The sequence below is a fragment of the Mesoplodon densirostris genome, chromosome 16 (genome assembly GCF_025265405.1).
Source record: "Mesoplodon densirostris isolate mMesDen1 chromosome 16, mMesDen1 primary haplotype, whole genome shotgun sequence".
Taxonomy (NCBI): Eukaryota; Metazoa; Chordata; class Mammalia; order Artiodactyla; family Ziphiidae; genus Mesoplodon; species Mesoplodon densirostris.
This window is the reverse complement of record NC_082676.1, coordinates 2,872,441-2,890,432: the sequence shown is the minus strand read 5'-3', so window position 1 is coordinate 2,890,432 and position 17,992 is coordinate 2,872,441.

Genomic DNA, 17,992 nt, shown 5'->3' with positions numbered 1-17,992 from the left:
TGAAACTAATCAAAGTGCAGCTCACTGATGGATCTAGACCATCGTGGGCTGGGATGCAGCTCAGACGGTAACATCCGAGGAACGCCCTAGAAACCAGGGATCCAGGGGCTGTTCTGGAGTGGAAGCCAAGCAGGAACTCCTGCTAATGTCCATCCAATATGGATTCATTTCACCAAGTTCCCTCCCCTGCACACCTGCCTTTGTCACTCCCACCCACCCCCTCCTTTGCTGAGTCTTGGTTCTGACGTTTCTTCTCCCAGATGCTGGTCATCACAGGTCCCCAGACTCTCCAAAAGCCCAAGAGGGGGTTCTGGCTGAGAGTCCTAGAGCTCAGCATATTTATTCTGCAACGTCAGAGAAGAAACCACGCTGTGCTCTGTGATTTGTGCAGTGCTCGGTCCCATGGACACAGAAGCACTGGGTTTCTATTTATGTCAGCAAGAGACAAAACAAACCAGGGAGAGAAAATATGAATTCATCCTGCCTTGGTATCTATTCCTTTCCTGAGAGGATGCCCAGAGTAGCAATCTGTTTCCTCAGTGGCGATTATATTTCTTATTTCTTTGATTACCTCTTGTAATAGTATTCTTTTATTTACTGACATAGAAGAGAAGGCCTTACCATGATGTCTCCATCATGTGTAAAATATAGAGCCAGCAACATCAGTCCTTTTATGCTTTACTGAATTGTGATTTATCGACTGAAGGGCCCATGAAAAAGAGAGATAAAAATTCTATTTCTGATACCATATTGGCTCTAAAATGTCAAAGTCTTCTTTCTTGCTTTAGGAGATTTGTATCCTTATTTATCTTTCTCAGTTTATTTTCAGAGGCTGCTGTCCCCATGTTGTTTGACAGGCTGCTGTTTCCGTGTATCATCAGGACCCTCCCTTGCTGCTTCTTGGGATCTTATCAAGGCCACCTAAGGCTGCTGAGAAAGAAAAGCCAGGGACCCAGGTCAGCAGGGGATGACAGGTCAGAGGCACGGATGTGTCACATGGGCAGCCGTGGGCCATGCATGCAGGTTAAGCTCTTTTTAGTAATTTTTAGTGAGGACCTAAGAGACACTCTGATTCTTTGAATATTGAGAAATTGATAGACACACTCACTACAGTGCTTTTAAGGGAACATTGAGTCTGGAGTGATTCAGCCAGAACTGAGTAGCCCAAGCTGGGCTCCATGATCATTTGAAATGGAAACACTCTGAGTTAGACAAAATTCCTCTGCTCTGGTGAACAAAATGTACCTTCAGAACGAGGCTTTGTTCCAGGATGATGGACTAAATGGAGAATGTGATCAAACAGTGCTTAAAACAAAGGAGGGGGTTGTACCATAGATGCTCACTCTCTCTCTTTACCTCTTGTGTCCAAAATGCACAAGCAGCCTCAGCTTCACTAAGGAAAGGAAGGAAAGGCCAAGGAGACCTCTCAGCCTGGAGCCAGCGAGGGGACCAAAGCGTCCATGTGTCAGATATGAAACTGTGCTCCCCTGTGGGGAACCCACTTTTTAAAAAATTTTTTTTTATTTTATGGCTGAGTAATATTCCATTGTATATATGTGCCACATCTTCTTTATTCATTCATCTGTCGATGGACACTTAGGTTGTTTCCATGTCCTGGCTATTGTAAATAATGCTGCAGTGAACATTGTGGTACATGTCTCTTTTTGAATTATGGTTTTCTCAGGGTATATGCCCAGTAGTGGGATTGCTGGGTCATATGGTAGCTCTGTTTTTAGTTTGTTAAGGAACCTCCATACTCTTCTCCATAGTGGCTGTACCAATTTACATTCCGACCAGCAATGCAAGAGTGTTCCCTTTTCTCCACACCCTTTCCAGCATTTATTGTTTCTAGATTTTTAACTGATTCACTTTGTTATAAAGCAGAAACTAACACACCATTGTAAAGCAATTATACTCCAATAAAGATGTTTTAAAAAAAAAAGCTGTTTGAAAAGCCCTTCCCGTATTTCTACTCTCCCTCCTCTCCTTTCCTTCTTTCCATCAATAAACTCCTCTCTGCTAGATATTGTTAAGAAGAAGAAGAAAAGAAGAAGAAGAAGAAGAAGAGGCAGAGGAAGAGGAAGAAGAAGAAGAAGAAGGAGGAGAAGGAGGAGGAGGAGGAGGAGGAGAAGAAGAAGGAGAAGGAGAAGAGGGATTCAGGACCCAGTGAATTTAACATGTGTTGAAACTTTCCATCCCAGGCGCTTCGTCCACCTGTACTTGAGTCTCAGCTCTGCATCTGTTTTGGTCCCTGACTCTGGAGCCGTGACATCAGACCAATGGTTCCAAGCTTTTGAAACATGTTATCTGGCTCTTCCTGCTGGCTATTTCTGGGAACGCCCAGGAGTGGAGTTGTGGCTGCGTTCTCACCTGTGGTCAACAAGAGTCCTCAGGCACCTGTGGACATAGGAGCCTTTGCTGCATGGGCAGTGGAGGATTTCATGACCCCTGGCAGAAACAGGGTGCTCGAGGCCTGATTTCTTTCTTTCTAAATCTTTATTCTTGTGCAAAATGCATCAGTTCTGCTTGGCTTATCTAGCCAGTTTCACGATAATTCGCTGACAGAGTAGACACTGCTGCTGCTGCAAGAAGGTCCTGGCTCCCAGTTCTCACATCAGACATGGGAACCACCGGCCCAGCAGTGAGGGGGCCACGTGCATCAGCAATATTAGCCTAAGGAAACTAACCACGTAGGTCAACCACCATGATCACAGCTGAGCTTGGATGGCACCCAACGTTTTTTTATACTCTGCACCACCTTAGCCATCACTGTCCGGCAAAACCTTTCAGCCAGGAAATCATAGCCCTCCTGTTGGTAATCAAATACAGCACAATCCTTTCCTCTCACCTCTGCCAGGAGGCAGGATAAAATGTCCAGCATTCTTCAAGAGAAGGATGCCACCTAAATTTCCTAGCAACCAGTCTATTGATAGAACAACTGGACAGGATTGTTAGCCTAGAATAATCACAATAAGCTACGCTTGGCATTTTTCACTCATTGAGTAATATTCATAGAATCACATTTACATTTTCTGGGTAATAAATCAAAGGCAAGATACCATTGTTTCTAATTTATCTTGTAGACTGCTCCGGTGATATCTTGCCACTGTGAATATTTCTCATATTTCTTAAAAATCCTAAGATAAACGGCTTCTGAATGTTGAATGTGGCAGTTATATTCATTCCCTAAAACTTTATTTCAGGAAAGGTGCTTTCTTTTCTTTTCAGTTTCTAAAGGAAGTAATATACAAATTATGTCAAACAAGTATTAACTGTCAACATTAAAATATTAACATTGCTCAAACCCTGTCTTACAAAGAGCAAACATTAACAGTTGAGATCATCAGAAGCCCTAGTACAGCAACCATATGAATTATGAATCAAAAGATAAAAAATGTGGGGTTTTTTCTTTTCTACAATAGACATGGAACAGGATATTGTAAGACGAAGAGAAAATAGCATTTGTGCTCTTGAAGCATTCTACCTGTTTATTCAGCAAAATGAATGTACCCCCATTTGTTCTTTTTCCAAATACGTAGCACACAGAACATAGCCGTAGCACACAGCCGGCCAGGAGTGACCGATTGGTTGCCTGATAACAACTCTAAATGCAAGAAATTGTCGTTAATGTGGACTCTGCTACTTCGGAATTTGTGATGCAGGCAAGCTTTGCCTTAAAAATTTTCTTTATAATCTTTATAATCTTTAGGAGGAATATTAGATTTAGTAGACAAACCTTGGTACAAATATAATTACTAGGGCCAGGCACACTATTACTTAAGGGCACACACTGATTCTAAGCAGGTAGTGGACATTCGTTTCCCTCTAAATTCTAATTATATACTAATTACAAACCATATTAACCTGTGTTTAATTTTTATTATTAAATCACATGGCTTCTTTTTTTATCAATTTATTTATTTTTGGCTGCATTGGGTCTTCGTTGCTGCACACGGGCTTTCTCTAGTTGCGGTGAGCGGGGGCTACTCTTCATTGCAGTGCACAGGTTTCTCACTGCGGTGGCTTCTCTTGTTGTGGAGCACGGGCTCTAGGCGCACAGGCTTCAGTAGTTGTGGTGCACAGGCTTAGTCGCTCCACGGCATGTGGGATCTTCCCAGACCAGGGCTCGAACCCGTGTCGCCTGCATTGGCGGGCAGATTCTTAACCACTATGCCACCAGGGAAGCCCCGTGTGGCTTCTTATAATAAGAAACTAGTTCCAAAATATGTAAAGGAAAACGTGACATTTTCTATGATCACACTTCTCTGCCGGGGAAGATGGCTCGCCACTCTCCCCACCTGTTTTTAATAAGTGGATCCCAGTGGGCGCTTTCCTGGGGACTGAATTCAAGGTGAGGTCAACTTGGAAGTAATAAAGCTGTTTTAAAATGAATAGTCACTAATTCAGAGCTTCCAATGAAAGCAGAGGCCAGTCAGCCATCCGAACGTGCTCTTTTATGGCGTCCTCACTCATCCTGGCGATGCCACAGGAGTCTCACGCTTGTGTGAAAGCATGAGATTTGGGGAACTTTGAGTTTTCGTCTTCCCTCTGAGAGTGCATGTGTGCCCTTGCCCAAAAGGCAGGGCCACGTGGAGAGGCTGCCTGGAGAACACATGAAGCCCAGATTGAGAAGAGCTTAGATTCACTGAGGAGTTCTTGAGAGGATGAGGAAGAGATGGTGCCTTTGAAAGTGAGGAAGCAGAGGTGGCCAGAGGATGGAGATGAAGATGGAGACTGCAGGTCCTGAGTGGTCAGGAGGGTCCAAGTCCCACCCTTACATGAGATGTGGCCCCAGGGATGTTCCTTGGGAGTCTGGAGTCCAGGGGTGGACTGAGCTTGGGGTGGAAGTTTCAGAGAGCCCCCTTCAAGGGACTGTGGGCCCTGGACAAGAATGTATGTACAGTGACCCGTGAAGCCAGGTCAGGAGGTGACTCCCCAGGTTTTGGGCCCTGTAACCCCTGCTGCACACACACGCCTTCGCATGGACCTGGTGTGGGGCTGGAGTCTCTGCAGTGATGCCACTGGATTACCCAGCTTGGGGGCTTGTGTGCATCAGGGTTCCCAAGATAAACAGACCAATAGGATGCATAGAGAGAGAGAAAAAGATTTATTTTAGAGAATTGGCTCCCACAATTATGGAGGTTGGAAAGTCCCCAGATCTACAGTCAACAAGCTGGAGACCTAGGAGCAGCCAAAGTTTCAGTTCAAGTCTGGAGGCAGGAAAGGAACAGCGTTCCAGCTCAGCAGTCAGGCAGAAGGTGTTCCTCTTAGTCGGCCTTTCTGTTTTATTCATGCCTTCAACTGACTGGATGAGGCCCACCCACACTGGGGAGGGCAATCTGCTTTCCTCTGTTCACCCATCCAAATGGACATCTCATCCAGAAGCACCCTTGTAGACACCCAGAGAAATGTTTGACCGAATATCTGGGCGTCCCATCAACCTGACACATAATATTCACCACTACAAAGCCATTAATGAGTCCGCGCGTCTCAAACTCCAGGACGTGCCGTATGTACCTCACCTGCCCTTGTTTACAGGATAGGATTAGCCCTTTCACGGCAGCAATGCTGTTGCACTCCTCACGTGCCATCAGATGTGGACACTGCACCATCCCTGTGCCCATCTGCCTCCTCCTCCCAGCTGTCCTGCGTGGAGTCAGCTCGCTCGGACCTGCTTTACTGTATATGAAGCAAACTGTAGCAAAATCAGCCCTCTCTTTGCACATCACCAAGCCAAGGATGCTGTGGGTGCATTTAGCCCATGGCTAGATGAAGCACTAACAGTAAATCTTGCGCTCTTTCTAAGCATCATAAATATAAAGGGCTAGTGTGGAATGCATTGGAACTGCCTGCCCCCAGTTCTAGATCACTGCCTATTGATGACCATAATTGGCAGGGCACCGAGCAGCCTATGACAGTCCAGAGGCTCCCCTTTCACTTTTGGATGCTCTGTGCCAGAGCCAGGACCAACCTTAGAAGGAGGAGCATTTGCCATTTTGCCCAGCCACCCACTAATTAAATCTCTCCCTTGCTCAGTGACTATTCACTAATAGACTTGCTCCTGGATGTGCCTGGTGAGTTGAACAGAAGTAGAAACATCTTTGCCTCTGGCAGACCCCAGAGTCCTATCCCCTCCCATGTGCCCCACGATACAGCAGGAGTTCCTCCAAGTCCAGATGACGGAGTCCAGTCCTGTATCCCTGAAACGCCCACTGGGGTCCCTCTCCAGCATGTCTGAGAGGCCCCCAGGGTCTGGCTTGTGTCCACAGGACCCATGTGAAGTCAGGGAAGCAAGGGCTCCTCATGGCGCCCTCAGGGCTGAAACTTCTCCCTGCAGAGGGCATGGGGTCCTGGTTCACAGCTGGAAATCCAGGCAACTGGAAGAAACAGCTGGGGTTTGTTCTTTTTGCCAGCACCAAAGGGGACTGCCGTGTCACTGCCTGCACAACCCTGGAGCTGCCCCGCGTCCTCAGAGCTTTGCCCTACTGTGTTCAGCCAAGGAAAGTGGCACTGTCCCTGACCGGGCCCCTGCAGCATAGACTGGCCTCCCAGGTCCACGCCTGCCGCCAGAATGGCCTGGTCATAACAGATCCTGACTGTCAGCCACCCCTGCCCCTTTGCTCCACCCAACTCGCTGCAAGGGAGCGGCTTCTGGCCTTTCTGACCCCTGATGCTTCTATCTTAGGGGCCTCACCATCCTTGCAGGAGACTGGCCTTGGGTCAGTGCACACAACCTCTTTCAATAACCTTGCACCTCGGAGGTGACTTTGGGGTCACCTTCCCAGCGGGTATGCAGGATGGTTGCTCCATCAGAGCTGAGACTGTGGTCGCCCTGATGGCCATTGACCACCACACCCTCTGCCCAGGAAGTCCTGGAGCGCGTGACCGGCCAGACCTGCCCTAAGCAGCGGGGTGCTTGTGATCACACCCCTCAGGTGCCGAGCGCTTGGGGGTGATTCAAATGCATCCGCTTGTGCAAGAAACATTCACATTCAGGACTTTTCTGCTAAAAGCCAGCTCAGCTTATTTGCAAAACTGTCAGGGATAAAGTTTTTGAGCAGGATGCAGCAAAAGGGGAGCAGTCACACCTAAATACACACTTTTTTCCAAGCCACTGCATCCCTTATACAAGCCCGGGGCCAGGCCCCTGTGCCCCAGCTGGTCACAGATGTGCTGGGCTCGGGGAGGAGGCTGCAGCTAGAGCCAGGGAGGTGTGTGCCTTTTCCTGGCAGGTCAAGCACAGAGGCCAAGGTCTAGAGCCTGAACTACTCCAGTCCTTAACCAGACATATTCACATGAGGGTTACCCCACCTTGTAGTGAACCCCTGGATTCCAGTCGGAGCCCCCCCTCCTGCTCCGGATGCTCCTCCTTCTAGCACAAAGCCCCACACCTACTGAGAGGGAGGAAATGAAGCTGTCTTGTTCACAAACATTGTTTCCTCCATAATTAAAGAGAAGAAGTGTCCTGGCTGCTGTCAGAGCAGGTCTAACTACCGCGCTGGGGCAAGGCCCCCGAAGAGCTGATAAATCAACATGCAGATGACGATTGCTGTGATTAACCCAAAGGGATCCTAATTCAAGTGTGCACTTTGGCTGGACCGACATCCAACGTGCCTTAAAATATCCTGCATCTCAGGGACAGAGATGTTCTCATGCGGGCATCCCGCAGGCAGAAGGCAGAGCGCGCCCGGCTCCGGCGCAGCAGCTGGTGGGCGAGGCCGCTGCCTTTTGGGGGCAGAGGAAATGGCTCTGGGGCCTCGAGTTCAACTCCCGGAGACCAGGTCCTCTGGGAGCCAACGGTGGGTCCATCTAGGAGGGGAAGCGCTGGAGTCATGGCCCACCAGCCATAAGGTCATTCGCCTGAGCCCGTCTCCATCAGGCTGGGTCTGTGCTGCAACCTGCCTCCTGCTGGGGATGGTGGCGCCCGGTCTTCCTTTGGGAAACCGCCCTCCCCTCTCTCGGTCCAAGTGGCTCAGGCTGGGCTTGCCCTCTGCCAGCCCCACCCTACACGCTCACACACAGATGCACACACTTACGTGCTCGTGCACACACATGTTCCCCCACAAAAACCCACACTCACACGCTCACACTCCACATACTTCCTCCCCTCAGGCTGGACTCCAGACATGGTCTGATGAGGAAGACTCCCCCCGGCAGCTGCAGGGGCTTCTGAGCCCTTGGTGGCGGGGGTGGACTGCTGCTGGACAGACTAGAACAGCGGGTCTCAGGAGCCACCCTCACAGGGGAGTGGGGCATCGTGAGACCCTGGATGTGTCAACCCTGCTCACCTGTGGACCCTCCTCTCCACATGCACCTGCCCGAGCTGGGTTCTCATCAGTTCCTCCTCCAAACGCCTGAGGGTTCCCGCAGACACCCCGGAGAGGACAGCACGGTCCCGCGGCAGCCATCCCGAGCAGCTGGCCTGAAGACACCTCGCTGATACTGCAGGGCCCTGTCCCCTCCCTGTGGCTCCAGCTCTACCTCCCCGTCCCCCGAGCCCCTGCAGCGGGTCCCAGCCGCAGGGCAATCCTGTGTGGCTGCATCCCTCTGCGACAACCTCAGCACGGCAGCTTGTGAATAACAGACACACGAGCACTCGTGACAGAGGCAAAGTCACCTCCCAAGAGGGGAGAGGAGCCGGAAGCAGGTGAGACCAGTCACTGGTGTGACGGCCGCCGAGGCGGGCGTCCGGTGCAGGAACAGGGCACGCGGGCCATCCTGCTGATGAGCTTGTGTGGGGCACCCAGACCCCTGCCCCTGCTCCCACCCTGAGTGCAGGCCTCCGGGCACCGTGGGCTGAGCCTCACCTTGTCGGGACTCCCAGCTCCCAGCCCCTCCAGCCAGGCCCAGCGGCGTGTCCGCCGCAGTTAAGGGAGAGGCTTCTGGAACAAGACCCCCTCAGGAGCCAATCTTTTTTTTCTACCATTTCCCAAGATTTGCTATCCAAAGAAGACAATCATCTCCTCACGTCAAGGTCCTTAACTTAATCACATCTGCAAAGAGCCTTTTCCAGGCACAGTCACAGGCTCTGGGGACTTGGACGTGGGGACATCTAGGGGCCACCATGAAATCCCCCCACAATGACTTACTGGCAAGGCCCCTTTTGTCTTTCCAGGAGAGGCGGATGCAGCCTCAGGATCCCTGCGCCCCGGAGGACTTGATGGCTGACGGAGGCTTCTGCAGGCTGAGCCCAGCCCTGCAGGCGGGTCTCGGGAGCCAGAGAACAGAGCTGGCAGCTGCAGGCCCAGGGGGACAAGGCTGCTTTGCTTAAAAAAGTGTTGACTCTGCAAAGTGAAGCGAAACAGAGGGGAGGTGCTGGGAGTATATCTGGGCCCTCCTGGGTGTGTGCTGGAACACAGCGTGTGCCACCAGGCTCTGCCCTCCTCCCTTCCCGACTCAGCTAATTGCCTGGAAAACAAAAGGAAGCCGAGGAGAGAGATTACCATGATGATGACAATTATTATTTCTGCTAATATTGTACTACAACAAGCACTGGCTGCTGGTTCCCGGGTCTGCAGACCAACACACAGGAAAGAGGGGGGTCCCTCCCCTAGGGAGTCTAGGGAAGCACTGCCACTTCCTTCTAGAAAGAGCCGAGAGCAGTCCTCCCCAGGCAGCCTCTCTGGACGCGTCTCACGATGGAGCTGGTTTACTCTCTCCTCAAGTATCCACCTTCTCCCACAGGGTGTGTTGTAAGTGTTGCCTTCACCCCGGAAGGACCACACATTTTTGTGTCCCTGGTGCTATAGGTTTTTGGTTCATTGTGTTTATTACAAAATACTCCAGGTCAGCTGTAATAAATGCAGATCACATAGTTATACGTAAAGTGAAAGCCCCACCAAAACACAATACCATCTACAGAGATGACAGCAGAAAGCGGATGCAGGTGTGATTGTCCAGACATGTTCTGTGATGCATAAGAGCACACATGTGCACACACCTGTAGACATGTGCACACACACATGCAAGTGCAGAGGGACACACATGCAAACAAATCCACACATGTACATACAGAGATAAGCATATACATAAACATTCACACCCATGCACGCAGTGCATGCATGCACACATGTGTACATACATACACATACGTGCATGTGCCTGTACACACATGTACACATTTGCATGCAGAAAGAGAGACGCACACTCTCTCACACACACAGGAAACATGAGTTTCCTACAGACTCTGTAACAAAATTAAGATTCGAGGATGCACATCATCCTACAGTTTGCTTTTACACTTAACAATATACGAAGACCCTTCCCACGTCAGGGCTCGGGATTATCCCACCCATCTCAGGGCTGCACCATATTCCATTATGAACACCCTTCAATGTGCTCGCCTGTTTCTCCACTTCTGCACATTGAGGTGGTGACTCTTGGCGATTTCCTGACACAAAATGTGCTGCGTTGAACCTTGTTTGTAACACATCCTTGCACGCTCATGCTAGTATTTCTGTAGCATAGAACTGATCCGTGAACTTAAGGAACAGACTTCTCAGGTAAGAATGAGCTTCTGAAAATCATACTATGGGAAAAATAAAGTGTTCTCTTCACTCTAAATTAAATTCTTGCAAAGAAATGGGCATGGGGTGCCAACGCACCCAACTGCATGAGTCTCATCCAAATGCCAGCCCTCAAAAAGTTCCATTTACCTGAAATATTCCCATAGGCTGTCTACATTAATCAGCCTCAATGGATAATTGTTTGATGAGCCACATGTTGTCATAGTGTCTTTGATACTTTGGGAGGAGGTGACATAATATTGTGACAATGTACTGTAACACTTATGAAATCTTAATAACCAATGCATGCCGAAGGTCATGAATTCCCAGCCAAGCCCAAGCCTCACACCCCGCAGCATCTTCGCAGGAGACAGATTGCCTCTGCTTAGGAGGGGCTGCAGTCTTCAGGGAGACACTAAGTCATGTCACTTCTCACCGTGCTTCATTTGTGAACAGGATATGACATGTCTCTCCTTTGAAATATCCAATTGGAAATATAGAAAAAGGGGGATTGAAGTAGGATTTCCCCACAGCTACATGTTTCTCCCTCCTCTCTTAGAAGAATAAAATATTCCAATTAAGACTTGGTAACTAAATAGTATTGCCTAAGGAACTACATATGAAGTCAAATGTTCTCTCCCTTGCCCTTGAAAACAACAAAATGTACTTTTAACCTTAGCAATGGGAGTCACAGAGACTCTCCTACGAAGACAGGGTTGCATTTTTTTTCTTCCAACACATGAGACCCAGATGCGTACACGGGAAGCTTGATTTATTTTGCAAAGTGAGTGTCATCCAGAGCCTGAAGTGTTTAAAAATCAGTCATTCCGTCTAATTAGATCTCTCAGTAGCTCTGAAACTTAATATTACACCAATCGTGACACTAATGAGCTCCACGATGCTGGGCATTTTGGAGAGAACCAGCTTTGCAGGCACCGTGGGATCTGGACACTTGGGTGGTTTGGGGGTACGTACAGCATTGTCTCTGCCTCATTTCTGCAACTTAATTTAGGATCCAAGAGCCTGTTTTAACAAGACCACATGCATCCAAGTGCTCTGGTTATTTAGCTTGCTCCATTTGGGGAGGAAAAGGGAAAATATGTATACAACCAACCATGACTTAACAGAACCGACATGCCATTTATTCAACTTTTTCAAAACCCCATGTTCGTGGCATCGACATCATTAGAAAGCCTCTAAGCAGGATGAGGATCTGGGTCCTGTATATATTAATAAAACCATTGATTTTCACTGAGCCAACTCTTCACCGGCACCGGGAAACCTAACAACACGGTGTGAAAACATCGCTCATGTCAGTTTCCACTGTACACTGTTAATATCCAATTTTGAGAGCACATCTTTCATTTGTAAAAGCAAATTGTTAGGAAAAGCAACTGCCACTGGCATTCTCTGTTTCTAGTTCCAGCATGTATCCTCATGGAAAATTTATAGGAAAGGGTTTGTAAGTTTCTCTATATCCCGTATAGGCCTGGTGTTTATCATACATTTGGATACGTGTGTGGCTTGATCATTTTTTTAAATGATGACCCATATGAATTAAAAATGAGGTTACTTTAGGATGCATCCATTAAATAGCTTTTGCATTGAAGGATTAAAAATAAAAGGCAGAAAGAGAAGATGCTATAGACCTACTGAAAAACACGAGCTTGAAGGATCTTTAGTATTTTGTACGGGTCCCTCTCAACCAATAGCCAAAAGCCGTAAAGCTGTAACCTCATTCGACTGGGGAGTTAATACGAATGACTCTGGGAATTAAAGCAAGGAAATTAAGGGTATTTGTGGGAGAGTTCAGGGAAACCAATTGTTCTCTGGAATTGTTGATTGAATGATAAGTCAAGTAATGTTAGCATCAAGCAGAGAATGCAGACCAGAGCAGTAAATAAAAGAACGGTACGTTTTAAATGCAATTATTGCAAAGGGCACTAAGCAATCACCTATTACATGAACTGCTTGGTGCTGAATACCTTTGAAGCTCCCAATATGTCTTTGTACGTGTATAAAGTATAGCAAAACGGGGAGGGGGGGAATGTGAGCAGAATAATAGGGGGAGCAGAACTGAGAAAACCTGTCAAATCAGGCTGCTGATAATAATAATTCGGTGACAACAGATCATGAGGCAGAACCCTAAAGTGGGTAACTATAAGTATTAATAAAAACGAGGTAAAAATGTGCTAGTGTAAAAGCCATGATGTCCAGAACAGGCGCTCAGAATAATTAACCTGTCAAGGATGCGATTCAAGGAGATGCTTCGCTCTAGCCTGGCCTCAGGAATGGAGCAAGAACTCAGGTTGCCGTGTGCCCGCATCTGTGGCCTGCTGGTCTGCTGTGCTTGGCTTGTGTAATGCTTTTCATTTCGCTTTTTTAATGACCTGTCAATATTTAAGACTTGGGCAATTTTGCATCAAATATCAGGATTCCTGGCTTTCCTGGGAAATTAAGGTCTGACAGCATTGTGGCCCCCTAACCCCATGACTGGGAGGTACTAGAGCTACGGGGAGGTGGGGGGTGGAGTTCCTCTCTCTTCTTTGCACACCAAGTGTGTTCTACTTATTTACACACCCTGCCTGACCCCGGTGACATTTGATTTTGAGGCCTCTTGTTGAAGAGCACACGTGGTGTGAGCTGCATCTTCTCTCCTAACAGACCAATGAGGCCGCTCAGTATCATTTGGTCCAGGGGCTGGGAGACATGGGCTGCCCTGGCCTTCATACGTTTATATGCAGTAGCAGCTTTCTTTGTAATAGATCACTGTAAGGATTATATGAAGATTACAGGAGTTTGTGAGCTCCGTGTTGCCTGGGGAGAAGATAAATTTCTCGTTCTTCTAAAAAGCTCACAATGCAACTGGAATTTCACCTGAACCAAGTAGACAAAACTGTTGTCTAACTTGAATGGGGAAAAGAAGTGTTAGGAAAGTATTCTATTTTCAACTCTCCTATTATTAATTTTGACTGATTTTTCCAGGGGTGGGATTGTTACGGGGCGACTTTAAAATGAACCCAGCAGAAACCACTCCTCAGGGTTTATAATAGAAACATTTTAAAATTTAAATCACCAGTGAAAGATTGAAGCCGTGTGGTTTGGAAGCTGTGATTTTTTTGGAGAGGACCATCTATTTTCCGTGAAAAGTGCAGCCTGATGCAGCGCTTGCTCCTCAGCCTGGGTCTAACCGCACGGCTGGTGAAGCCACTGAGAGGTGAGCAAGTGACCTTGGACTTGCCAAGGTCACGGTAACAAGCTGCCTGTCTCCTGGTTGTACACCTAGGGTACCACACTGAAGATGCTGCCAAGAGAGAGGAAAAGCTCCTTACATTTGAAGGAGAGGACCGTGTTCCAAGCTGCCTGGGAGCCCATCTCTGTTACAAGACCCCCTCAGAGGGCTCGTGTACTCAGCGGGGAAAAAGTGGGCTTCAGAAACCATCCACTAGGCAGTGGTCCCTCCAGGATACTGACGTGCATTATTGGTCGACAACAATTCTTGAGCACTCAGGGAGCAGTGACAGCGCACGTAACATGCTTAACACACTGCCTGGCACACAGCACGTGGTGGGGATGTGTTGGCTCTCGGGGCCGAGGGGCTGCTCTTCAAGTTAACGATTCAAGGGTAAGGAGTGCAAATCCTGGACCCCTATTTGTCGTCTGGGAAAGTTATTTGATTGTTAAACTTCATCTCTAACATTAGAATAATAACTCCTACTTTGTAAGAATTCCATGAGGTAACATGAAAAATGTTAGCTCAAGGCAAGCATATAGATGTTATTATTACCACATATGGCCTATGTCTTCCCCAGGACTCACCTTTCAGGCATTGAATGGATGTGGCCTAATAAATCAGATGCCTATTGGCCCTGGCACCAATAACTCAGAACAACTTTTTTCAAACAACGACTTAGGAAATGAGGGCTGTGCAAAATACTTCTCATAGCCCGTCTACTGCGTTAACTGATTCAAAATGTGCACGCGGGGGGCTTCCCTGGTGACGCAGTGGTTAAGAATCTGCCTGCCGATGCAGTGGACACGGGTTCAAGCCCTGGTGGGAACTAAGATCCCACATGCCACGAGGCAACTAAGCCCCTGCACCACAACTACTGAGCCTGCGCTCTAGAGCCCGTGAGCCACAACTACTGAAGCCTGTGTGCCTAGAGCCCGTGCTCCGCAACAAGAGAAGCCACTGCAATGAGAAGCCCGCGCACCACAATGAAGAGTAGCCCCCACTCGCCACAACTAGAGAAAACCCACACACAGCAATGAAGACCCAACCCAGCCAAAAATTAATTAATTAATTAATTAATTAAATTTTAAAAAATGTGCACGCGAGTGTGCCTGCCAGAGGGACAAGAAACCCAAGCCTTGTCCCTATGGGCACCTGCCACCTGTTACGAGACAAAGGGCTCACTGCGCAGTCTGAGCTGATGTGTTGTTTGCTCCTGGTGGCCGAAGCATTTCATGATTCATGTACGATTGTAAACTTTTATTTTCTTTCGTAGACTTGGTTATTATTACCATTCCTACTCTCAAGGAAGGAAATATGGATTTAACTCAGTTCATAAAAGCATGCGGAGATAATGCCTCCAGGACCCAGGGCAGCACCGAGATACAATTAAGGGAGGTATCTGCTTTCTTGCTGTTTCCCATCAAGACCCACTGTTACCACGGCTTTGTCAAATCTTCTACCTCACGAGGTTAACTTGGGCTTGCAGGACACTCAGGCCAGTCAGCAATCGCAATGGAACTGCTTTGAGAGCTGTTTGGATCTTCTTTGGAACAAACTACAGGCCATCCAAAGAAATAACCAAGTTTTAACCCTGTCCATGGATGTTTGTCCCAATAAAGTATCTGAATATTCACATTACACCGTGATTATGTAGCAGAGGGAGAAATTGAATAGTTGCTTGAAGTATTCATTGGGTGTAATAACCAAACCTAAAGTCCATGTGTTTTTTTCTTTTTAGTGGTTTGGGTTTTTTAAATCATGATTATTTTTCATTTTGTTTTCTAATTGGCTAGAAAATTCCATCTTCAGGTCCATAATAATTGCCTTAAATTCACCTTCTTTGGCAGACAGCGACCAAGAACTTAACTGCAACAAGGCAGGTGTTGGTGCACCAAATAATCAGAACGTAAGGGGCCCTCAGGGTGGGGGGCACCAAGCACTGGAGGGGCAGCTCGGCTTTCTTTGAGCAAAGGCCTGGGGGCTCACAGGTGATTCTGGAGAGGAGGCGGGGCTGTGGGTTTCTGTCTGGGATTCACGGCCTACACCCTCCAGAAGGAAGCTGAGTGCGTCTCTTATTAATTGGCACATGCGCACCTTTGAACACCGGATTCACCACCCGCACGTCCAGGAAGCAGCCGCCCACTCAAGCTCGACACCATCAGCAGCGGCATTTCATCCTCTCAGTACCCCACCTTCTCAGCCAGGACCGAGAACTCCTCTGGTCATTTGGTGCGATGGGATTTGATCCTATTTTCCAGCTGATGACCTCATGCCTCAAGAGGAAGCACTAACAGCTTGAGCTTTTCCAGAAGGTGCCTGCAGTGGAAGGAGAGAACCTGCACGTTATAGCGACAGAAGCCCGTGTCGTGAGTTATCGCTTCCTCGGTGTATTCGAGGGAAATAATCTCTCATTTGAACTCCTGAATTTTCTCCTGACCAGCAAAGAGTTTCAGGCTTCTGGGTGGGCAGCTTTCTGCTAACGGGACCCTCAAGGGCCCCTCCCCTTAGCTGTCTTGTGCCCGATCCTTATTTTTACAAAGACATACCATCTGCTCCCAGACACTCCAAAGGGATCCTCCATGTCTTATGGGGTGTTTATCATATGTTAGCCATTTCTGTGCATGCAGAAATATTTTGAAAACTGCCAAGTCTACACGTATGAAAAATGCATTGAGGTTGCTATTTGTCAAGGGACTGCAAGCATTTCCTACCATTTGTCTCAATTCATGCACCAATTTCAACATCCATCTCAGAAACCCACAGCGTGGCTCTAAGCCCTGCACCCACCCCTTTCCTCTCAAAACCAAACTATCTACAATCTATTTTCTAAGCATAGGAAAGATGTCACTGCATTTGGTTCTCAGTCTGTACCAAGAAATGGTATAATGTATGGGATGCGAGCCTGATTTTTACCAATGTGTTGAGCTCTCTGGCTGTAACCTCAAATGGATAAAACACGGTCTGCCATTCAGAATTCTCTTTATGTCTTCAGAATCCACATTTGGAAGTGTAATTTTTATAAGAGTAGTGCAAGTTTTAACCCTGTCGGTGGATGTTTGTCCCAATAAAGTATCTAAATATTCACATTACACTGTGACTTTGTAGCAGAGGGAGAAGTTGAATAGTTGCTTGAAGTATTCATTGGGTGTAATAGCCAAATCTAAAATCCATGTGTTTTTGGGGGGGGGGGTTGTTGGTTTTTTTTTTTTTTGCGGTACGCGGGCCTCTCACTGTTGTGGCCCCTCCCATTGCGGAGCACAGGCTCCGGACGCGCAGCTCAGCGGCCACAGCTCACAAACCCAGCCATTCCGTGGCATGTGGGATCTTCCTGGACCGGGGCACGAACCCGTGTCCCCTGCATCAGCAGGCAGACTCTCAACTACTGCGCCACCAGGGAAGCCCCATGTGTTTTTTTTCTTTTTTCTTTTTAGTAGTTTGGGTTTTTTAAATCATGATTATTTTTCATTTTGTTTTCTAACTGGCTAGAAAATTCTGTCTTCAGGTCCATAATAATTGCCTTAAATCTACCTTCTTTGGCAGACAGCGACCAAGAATTCAACTGCAACAAGGCAGATGTTAGAACAGCTTCTTTCCAAATAGCTCAAAGTCTCCCTGTCACTGAAACCTCAAACTCTATCCCTGTAAAAAAGTAAAATAAAAAGGGAACCAGCATATCCATTTCCATCTGTTTTATCCTCTCATTATACCTTGTCATTTAAAGGGAACATGATCAAGCCACATGACTTGTACCTGACAGTAATACTGCAAAAGTGAAGTCCCTACCAGAGAACTTGAATAAAGAAGATTATTCCTACTAATGTATCAAATTGTATCAGTAAACCTGTATGGCTCTTAGGTGTCACTAACAGAATTAAATGAGTGTTTAAGGGGTTAAGTAGGATCTAGTGACATCTGTCAGCCAGCAGAAGGGAACCCGGGGCATGGGAGGGGCACTTCCCTCCCAGGTCAGGCCACCCCTGTCTGTCAGGCAAATACAATAGGAATTATTTAATTTAACACTGTTTCAGTTCTAATTGAATTCTATTTTCTAAATCCTGAATAAATACATTACAACTGTCTCTTCGGTCAAATGGAGAGAAAGAGTCATCTTTTAATGACTCCCCTGTGGATTTAATGCCTATTCTATCTGTGAGAAAAATGATTCCAGCATCCCTGGAATACATTGAAGGGATAATGATTATTTAAATATGCCAAGTCTTTATAGAGTAGATAAGTATTTGAATTTGCATTT